Source organism: Octodon degus, unplaced genomic scaffold (assembly GCF_000260255.1).
Source record: "Octodon degus isolate 3935 unplaced genomic scaffold, OctDeg1.0 scaffold00164, whole genome shotgun sequence".
NCBI lineage: Eukaryota > Metazoa > Chordata > Mammalia > Rodentia > Octodontidae > Octodon > Octodon degus.
In genome coordinates this window covers 5,042,084-5,052,425 of record NW_004524740.1, presented here as the reverse complement: position 1 = coordinate 5,052,425, position 10,342 = coordinate 5,042,084, and positions in this window count along the sequence as shown.

Here is a 10,342-nt window from a genome sequence, read left to right as displayed (position 1 = left end):
AATAAATACAAAGTGTTGTCGAAGGCCAGGCCTGGTGGTGCATGCCTCTGATCCTAGAACTCAGGAGACTGAGGCAGGAGGATCACTGCGAGTTTGAGGCCAACCTGGGCTGCATAGTGAGTTACACAGAAAGACCCTGTCTCAAAAACAAAATAAATAAATAAATAAAACTGTTGTTGAGAGCTGACATAAAGAGCTGATGACATCTGTTTATCTCCTGAGTCCTGTCACACTCACTGCTGGCACCTTCACAAAGGATGACGGAAAGAGAACAAGTGGCCCAGTGTGTCATTTTCATCCTTAGAGCTCTAGTTCTTTCTAAGACTCAGGAACACGGAACACGTTGCAGGGTTTTTGCTTATGAACAGCAGTCATACAGACTATGGCTATGCCGGCTTCTTCCGATGTCACTTGTATGAAATGTCAGCTGCAGATGCCTGCCTATGTCTGTGGTGGTGGAAGACACTGTTTTTTAAGTACCGATAAGCAATTCACAGTCCCTTTTTCCTGTTGCCATTTCTTTTATCTGGCCAAGTGATATAAGCATTATCTACTGGTATCTATTCTGATAAGGATGAGTCAGTTTGGCTCACTGACCCTTCCTTCTTGATCTATGGGTCAATCTGTCTGTCTATCTATCTATCTATCTACTAGCTATCTATCTATCTACTAGCTATCTATCTACTATCTGTCGTCTTTCTATATCTACCTGGCATCTATCAATCCATTGATTTATCTATCTATCATCTATGTACTTATTTATATTTTTGGCATCCTGGGGTTTGAATCCAAGGCCTTTGCACTTAACTACTTTATGGTCCTTTGTAGGTTTGTTTTGTTTTGTTTGAGACAGGGTCTTGTTATGTTGTGTAGGATGGCTCTGAACTCACTTTGTAGCCCAGGCTAGTCTCAAACTCACAGTGATCTTCCTGCCTCAGCCTCTCAAGTGCTGGAATTACATGTCTGCACTACCATGTCTGGCTCATTATTGTCCTTTTTAAATTTTTTTAAAGTGTATTTGGTTGTTGCAGGGTCTCACTACACAACTCGGACTCATGGTGATCCTCCTGCTTTCAGCCTCCCCAGCGCTGGGATTACAGGCATATGTCACCACGCCCTACACTCTGGCTGGCTCAGCCTGCTCTGGGGGTGGGGCTGGCGTGGCACATGGTGCTGGGGATTGAACCTTGGTCCCCTGAGCTTGCCTAAGCAGGTGCTTTAGTCTGCTGAGCTATCTTGCTGGCCGTATTGTGCATTTAATTTTTTTTTTTAAACATTATTGAGACAGGGTCTTCCTAAGTTTCTCATGCTAAGCCTGAACTTGTGGTCCTCCTGTCTCAGCCCCCAAGTAGCAAGGATCATAATCAGTCTGGCTCTCTGTTCCAATTTATAAGCTTTGAACTAAAGGTATTTAAAATCTTGTCACAAACTCAAATAACATATAAAGATCAAAACCCATTGACTTCTTAGGAAGACACGCTATTAGAATACATCAGCATCCAGTTCAAAGAAAATGTTCTACACTACAGCTTGGAAGAAAATCAAAGGGAGTGTCAAGAGATTTATTTCTAAATTTGTTTTAGGTAACAACCATGTTATTCCAACAAATTATCTAAAAGGTATTGGAAAATATATGAATATATTCTACATTTTAGAGTTTTATGTGCCCCAAATCCATAATGCTTTGTGATGTATATATTAGATTGTTACAGAGTCTTTCAAATCATGTAGCTCCGACTTGCCAAATCTAGGACAATGCAAACATTAAAAATAATAATGGTAATGGATCATAACACATGTAATAAATGTAAAAAACTGAATTCTCAGTAATTCAGAAGCATGCCAGCTAATAAATATAGAAAATGATAGACTCCGACTTCACATCTGCCATTGTCATAACTGACTCCAGCTGGATCATCGACAGAGCCATGGGTAGAAGGATGTTGAGCGAAAAGTACAATCATATGACTGCAGAGTGACATTCATGTCTGTCCTCCCAGCGCAGAGGAGGCTGAGGCAAGAAGATTGCTGAGTATTCGCGAGGGAAGCCTGGAGTACATAGTGAGTGCCTATCTCAAAAAATAAATAAACAAATAAAAAAGGAAAAGGAAAAATATGGCCCCCACAGATCAATGAATAAATCTAAAGAGAAATGTATCTGTACCATGAAGAGATCGACATGCAATTCTGTTGCTTTCTGAGACTGTAGTTCAGGCTGACCTTGAACTCATTACGTAGCCTAGGTTGGCCTCCATCCTGCTGGCTTGGCCTCCTGAGCGCTGAGATTACAGATGTGCACCACCGGGTCCCTCAGTAGACACTGTCTTAACCAAGAAACGAAACTTGGCATCCTCCAGGGTAAGACATGATAGTATGCATGAAGAGGTAGGCCATACCCCCATGCAGAACTCAAGAATGGATAAATGCTATATATCTATGCAATTTAATATTATTTGACAATAAAAAGTAATAAAGTATTTACACATAGTAATAAAATATTAACACATGAAATGACATAAATGAACCTTGAAAACATTATCTTAAGTGAATTAAGCTGGTCATAAGAACTATTATATATGAGATGTTCAGAATAGGCAATACCATTGTTAGAGAAGAAAACTAGTAGTTGACTAGGACTGGGTCAGATGGAGGAAAATGAATTATATTTCTTTTTGGAGTGATGAAAATGTCTTGGGATTTATGGTGGTGATGAGTTGTATAAATCTGACCATAAACTAAAATTATTAAATTGGGCTGGGGAGATAGCTTGGCAACATGAGTGCCTGCCTGGCAAATTCAAGGTCCGAGTTTAATCCCAATACCAATAGTAAATAATTAAATAAAATTATTAAATTGTACCAGTCATGGTGGCACACACCTGTAATCCCAGGACTCAGGAGGTTGAAGCGGGAGGACCACTGTGAATTTGAGGCTGGCCTGGATTACATAGTGAGAATTTATCTCAAAAACAAAAACAAATTATCCAATTGTACACTTTTGGTTTTTGAGACAAAAGGTCTCAACTTGGGATGTCCTAGAATTTAATTGATCATTCTGTCTGGGCTCTTCCGGTGCTGGAATTCCAGGAAGGAACTTGTTCACCTTGTTCTTGAATTAAATATTTTAAATGGGTGAACTGAATGGTGTTGTATGTGGATTGTATCTTAACAATGCTGCTAAACAAAAAACATAGTAAGGGTTTTTTTTTTGTTTTTTGTATTTAGTAAAGGGTCTACAGGGTCTCACTACGCAGATCGGACCCATAGAGATCCGCCTGTGTTAAGCCTCCCAAGAGCTGGGATTACAGGCCTGTGCCACCATGCCCAGTGCCAATCAATGTCACAGCGGGGTGCCTGGGGGGCGGGGCTGGCAAGCACACCTGGGATCTAACCCCAGCCACTGCATCTGCCTAAGCAGGCACTTCAATCCACTGAGTTATTTGGCGGCCCTGTTGGATGTTTTTTTAAAAGGAGACTAGAATGCCTTGTGAGGTCGCTCAGTTCGTCTTCTTGCTCCTACATGCCCCAGTCCCTCCTCCCAACATGGTGCTCATCCCATGAATCCGAATCATCGCTGTGCGTGATTGCCTGTCCGCTGCACAGGAACCCTTTCAAAGCAGCAACTCTCGAATTCACTCACGGCCACCTTCCTGGGCAGGCAGCCTGTGCAGTCACACAGCTCCCCGTGTTCAGAAGGGCCTCACACTGGCTTTAAAATTCTGCTACTACTAGCTTGAAACTTTTTGTTGTTGTTAGACAGAGTCTCACTCTGTGTCAGTTCAGGCTGGCCTTGAACTCACTAGGGATCCCAGGCTAGCCTCAGAGTCACAGTGATTCTCCTGCCTCAGCCTCCAAGTGCTGGGGTTATAGACCTGCACCACACCTGGCTCCTACCTTGAGATTCTTAATTCTGTTTCAGCAGACCCTGCAAGTTATGTATCTGTCCTGAAGCCACCCTCGCACCCAAGTTCCTAGCACAGTACTGCCGTGCATTTGTTGTTCCCAGCCCCATGTGGGAGGATTGTGTGCTGACCTTCAGCACCAGATCCTCAGGGCTCCCTATGTGCCAGGTCCTGGGTTACAGCTGGGGACTTGGGAAGGAACCTTCCTGTCACAGCAGGGGTGCTGTGCTGCGCAAGAAGACAGATGTCCCTACCTACTTGTTTTCCCCAGCAACAACAGAATCTGACTCATTTGTACTTTTAGACAGAGAAAAACACAACCTTGGATCCTAATCCTTTGAGCCTGCTGTGTTACAGGGCTCACGAGGGCCTGTGTCATGAGGGCCTTGAGCTCTTCTCCATCTGTGAGGAGAAAGCCTCCTCACTTTGTAGCCCAGGTTGGCCTCAAAATCACAGCAATCCTCCTGCCTCAGCCTCTTGAGTGCTAGGATTACAGGCCTGTGTCACCACATCCAGCATCTTGGATTTTAAATAAAGGCCAGGACAAGGGTCAGGGCTGGAGGTGACAAACCCCAGCTGGTGAAGATCAAGTAGCCTTGGGGGGTTGGGAAGCATTGGGGATGAGACTGAACACCCGAAATGGTGGGGGCTGAGCTAAGGCAGCTGCACTGTGGCCTGGGGACACTGAGGACCCTAGAAGCACATGGTTGACAAAGAATAAGAAGATACAGCAACAACAAGATGCAGGAAACAGTATGGGGATGAGCAAGAAATTAGATAGATGGAAGCAAAGGACAGTTCATCAGAGACAATAACTGACTCTTCCTTAGCACTCCTGAGGGCCCTTGCTTGCATTGTCCCCCTTCCTTTACAGACAGGTGGCCATTGGATCATGGCATACTCTAAGCACTGGGTAGGGAGCCAGTGAAGTTTTTAAAGTGAGTACCAGAAGGAAATAAAAGAGGAGAATCAGATTGCAGGTCTAGGAGAGCCCAAAGGTACCGTGACACTTGGAGCAAATGCTTCTGTGAAGAGCCGCATGTCTTTGGAGTCAGAGTGTCCAAACCTCCCATCTGAGACTTCAGAAAAGGCTAAGAATTGCCCACCTAGCAGTCCTAGGTCTAGAGTCCCAGGCAAGACCTAGGAGCGGGGTTGGCCAGCAGTGCATGCAGGAGAGCTCCCCTCGGAGGGGCTGACTGTCCTCCAGGCCAGGAATTCACAGGCAGGGCTGAGCCTGCGCCAGGAGCTGGAGTTTGAATGACATTGTCAAGGAAAACAGAAAAGAGGGCCAAGGACAGATCTGTGAACATATTTCATCTGTCTGCTGTGCCTTTTCCTAAGTGCTTTCTGACAGATGATTTTTCTCCACACAGGAAACTCACATTTTGAACTTTAGTTCCTAAAATACATTAAATCGCACTTCGGTTTCTGAGGGCAGGAGGGGTTGCACATAATGACTACTCATGTGGTTCGTGTCTCATCTGAGGAAATTATCTCTTCAAAATGATCAGGTGCTCCTGACCCTGTTCTTAAGAGTGTGGGTAATTTTGAGCTAACTTAGGAAGTGTGTAGGAGAATTGTCAGCACTCAGAGGCCCTAGTTCTAGCCCCGTGTTAAAAATCTTGGGAACACAGACTCCTTCCTCTCTCCGGGGAGGAAAAAAAAAAAGGGCCTTGCTCTTGCCAAGGAGGCTGCTTAAAATGTTAGGCTAGACAGAAGATTGATCTCTTCTGTCCTGCCTCAATGGTCATATCCTAGGCACTCTGTTGCTGTGCAGGGCTGTTCTGCAGAGCCATCGTTTTCTCCAAGAGCCTGTCTAACTTCCTGGGGAAGCCTTAGTTTCAAAGAAACGAACAGCAGGTCTTGCCTGTCATATGTGGAAGCTCCCTGTAGCTAACATCTTGGAACTTTCTAGAAACAGGATGTTACCTATAATGTACGAATCAGAGTCTGGGCTCCGGTCACCTATTATTACTCACCTAATCCCCACAAAAAGGCCACCGTTTTGTTCCCAGCCTTATTTCATGGTGCAGAGATTGAGGCTGAGTGGGCAGCATTCTTGATCCCCTAGGCAGAGTCCTCTGCACGTCTCTCACTCAGATCCAGCCTCGTGGCTGGACCCAGCTACACAAGGGGCAGTAAAAACCAGAGCCACCAGGTCGCAGTCTAACTCTAACTCTGGTTTCCTGTACACACACACACACACACACACACACACACATGTACACGTACACACACATGCACATACTCACACGTACATACACACTGCCCTGCCTCTAACCTTGCCGGTCTGCATGAAAATACTGGCTTCTTCAAACGTTGCTGGCTTCCCCAGGGTTGCAGCTGGGTTTGGCCTCACTAACTGCAGAAACTGGGGCCCAACTAAGCAAACAAGCAACAGGGATTAGCTGTATCCCAGGAGGTGAAGTCAGTTCGAAACTGCTCGAGTTGACAGACAACTACTAGAAAAATAGGAGTCCGGAGATGTCTGTGAGGGAGGGCTGGGGCTGGGGGCTGGAACTGGACTGCAAGGGAAGCAGGCGGCTAGGCACAGGCTGGATGTTGTTTGGCAAAAGGCACAACTCAAAATGTCAGGGGCTGCTAAGCATGGTGGTACACACCTGCAATTCCAGCTCTCCGGGAAGCTGAGGCAGGAAGACTGCAAACATGAACCTTGGTTTGGCAATTTAGTGACTCAGCAAGACCCTGTCTCAAAATAAAACATAAAAAAGGGCCAGGTATGTAGTTTAGTGCAAAGGCCCAGGGTTCAATCCCCAGTGCCACAACTTAATTTAAAAAATAAAGCTGGACTTCCTGTTGGAAAGGTAGTGCAATAGTGTGAAATTCAAGAAGAACCAGGATAGGAATCATGGAATGGCCTTTCTGTACCTGCACCTCCTGTTAATAGTTGAGTTTTGTCCTCCTAGCGCCCCATTAAAGTACTAAGTTCCAGTACCCCAAAATGTGTACTGATTCATCAACACATTTCTTGCTAATGTCATCAGTTGAGGTGATGTCATTAAGAGTTTCGATATAAGTCACTAAGTCGCCTAGGCTGGACTTGAGTTTGGGTTCCTCCTGCCTCAGCCTTCCAGAGAGCCACGTACATCTTCCAGGATTATAGATGTATGCTACCATGCCCAGCACAGCTGGTATCCTCATACAAAGAGACATTTGGTTTTTTAAAATTTTTTATTTTTAAAAATATTTATTTATTTATTTTGTGTGTGTGTGGCCAGTTCAGCCCACCAGGGGGCGGGGCTGGCTGGCATGTGGTGCTGGGGGATTGAACCGCAGTCCCTGTGCTTTGGCTAAGCTTGTTCTAAGTAGGTACTTTAGACCACTGAGCCATCTCACCAGCCCAGAGACATTTGTTAAGATAGGTCATGTACATGCACCGACTCTCCACAATGAATGTAATTATTACATACTGTAAAGATGAACTATTGTTTTTTTTAAGGAGAATTTGGAACCGGGAGAGTATCATGTAAAAATGAAGGTGGGGACTCGGCTGGCGATCCTACCTGCTAATCACAGAATGTCAAAGATTACCAGCAACCTGTGGGTTCTGCGAGAGGCATGGAGCAGATTCCTTCTCTCAGCCCTCAGAAGGAATCCACGCTGCTGGCACTCTGTGGTTTTTGTGGTACTGGGGATCAAGCCCAGGGCCTCAGACGTCTATTAGGCAAGTGCCCTACCTGGTATGGACATCCCCAGCTCCCTGCAGAGCCTTTGATCTCAGAAGACTTCTGGTAGCCAGATCCAGGAGACCATACATGAACTATGAGGCCACTAGGTATTGTTCTAGCCACCCAGTTGCTGGTATTTCTGACAATGGCCTAGCAGACAAAGCCACCCCTTTGCTCTAAACTCCTGAGTCTGTTTCCTGCTGCTTCTGGCCCAATCCAGTCTTGGTTTCTGGAACCAAAGACTCAGTCAAGGCAGAGCTGTGGAGAGCTTCTCAGTACAAAGGGCTCCTGGCTGGCTCCGGCTCTCCAGAACTCAGGGGACATCAGTAGGCAGAGGCCCGTGTGCAGATGGTCCACACTAGGGTCCTGACGGCAGAACTGGGTGCTAACTCTTGAGGGATTGAAATACCCAATTCAAGTCTAGACCATGGATTTTGCTTGGCATGGCTTATAAAAGTCTTTGTTCTCAACCTTCCTCCCTGTCATTATTCAGGCTGTCACCAACTTGCTTTAGTTATCAGGTAACAGCAGCCAGTTGCCATGGTTACCTATAGGCACGAAGCAAAGTGCCATTCCTTGGAGGTCACAGGATTAAACTAACAGCAAGACGAGGCCCCTGCATAGTGACAATAACCAGCCCGCAGTGGCCAGCAGGGAACCCTGGGAGCCACAGGGTCCAGGAGGCCCCAGAGGGCAGGGTAAAGCACAGGTCGAGGTGAAGTCCCCACTGTGGGGAGGAAGTGCCCCTTGAGGCCCTTGTGCTTTCTTCCCTACTGGAGAGAATAAGCTCTACCAGTCACCCACTGACCACAGCGGTAGGTACAGAGCCAGGCGTTGGGTCCAGGTGCTAACTACCTTCCCTCTATGCTTTGAGCCACCCCAAAGCAGCTGCCTCCGCAGACTAGTCCCTTCCTGTTCTTTTCTGTGCTTTTGAATCCATGGCGGCTACTGCCCTGCTCCTTGTGCTTGCCGGGCACCTGCATTTTCGCAGGAACCCCATGTAGAATGGGTCCTTCTTGAACTGCCTTATTTTGGGAGAGAACCCAGTTGCTGATCCACATTGCCGAAGGCTGTGCCCTGAACTCCTGGCCAGTGTGTCTCCCATTCCCTGCCCAAGCCCTGGGCCGGTGCTCCCGAACCTGCTGTAATTTCAAGTGACTTGGGACCTGGAGCTGCCGAACCCAAAGTGGGTGCTCAGTGATTATCCATGGGGAGTGGGCCACAGAGATTTTTTTTTTTTTTTTTTTTTTTTTTTTTTTTTGAGACAGGGTCTCACCATGTAGCTCAGGCTGGCCTTGAACTCACCACACTATCTATCTTGGCCTGAAATTCATAGCAATCCTCCTGCCTTGGCCTTCTAAGCATTGGGACTACAGGCGTGTGCCACCCTACTTGGCAGAAGAATCTAGAATTAAGCAGGGTTTGCTACTGACTGAAGACGTTCAGTCCCGTATGTTCCCTCTGTCCTGGTGACTGCCCCGTGCTCACTTTCTGCACTTAGTGTAGATAGCACCTTAGATGCAGGGGAAATCCCAGGTCACCACAAAATGGCCTTCACTGTGGACACCAGTGGCGAGCTGGTGGCGAGCTGGTGGATCATGCTCCTTTCAGACCAGCTGGCTACTAATCCAGAGGTTCCACGACCACCCTCTGAGGGGCTCACAGAACTCAGGAAGGTGCTCTGTTAAAGGCTACAGCTTTATCAAAGCAAAGCCCACAAATTAAATCCAGTCAAGGGAGCAGTGGGAAGGCAGAGGTCAGGAGGTGTCTGTGGGAATCACCCTCTCCCCAAGGAGTCCCAAGAGCCACAAATTTTGCCAACCAAAGAAGTGCAGGCAAGACTTTGTGTTTAGGATTGTTAGGGGAGCTCAATCACCTTTTTTGTCCACACAGCTTTTAGTCTCTAGTCCCTTCCAAAGGTCAGAAGTGATGAGCTGACACCAAGCTTCCATCACAAATCACAGGTTAGACTCTCAAGGCGGCCAAAGCCACTGGCAAACAAAAACACTCCTGTCAGGCAGCTATCCGGGAAGTAGCCAAAGGCAAAGGTCTCTGTGGGTAAAGTTAATTCTCCATTGCACCACTATACCACTCCTCTGATCCCTATCAGACTCTCCTGATATAGGATGTTGTCCCCCACCCAACCCCTGTCACCATCCATGTCCCTCACAGTATGGAAGAGGCTCTCGTGATACTTGGCACAGTCTATGGTGAGCTTGGCAGATCTCTCCTGCCCCTTCCACTGTGGTGACTGATTTTATATCTTCAGCTCAACATTGGCCTTATAAGAAGTTTCACTTTGTGACACAAGAGTCTACAGTCTTCATCTATTTATGTATTTGTCTTTTGCAAGGCTGGGGATTAAACCCAGGACCTCACTCTTGCTAGGCAAGTGCTGTACCCCTGAGCTACATCCTCAGCCTCAGTAACCTTCTTTAAATTCTCTGTCCTGCCTTTGTTTTATTTTTTTGTTTGGTTTGGTTTGGTTTGTAAGTCAGAGTCTCACTATGGCGTTGAGCCTGTCCCTGAGGCAGAGGAAGGAGGATCACTATAAATTGAGGCCAGCCTGGATTACACAGAGAGTTCAAAGGCAGCCTTAACTGCATGGGGAGATACTGTCCTAAAAAACAAAACAAAGTGCGCTTTTCCAGTTTATCTGCTCAGAAATACAACATTTAGTTCTTTTAGCAGATATGTCCTGACTGTGGCTGCCTATTATTTAATAATAGGGACAACACGCATTTGAAAGACT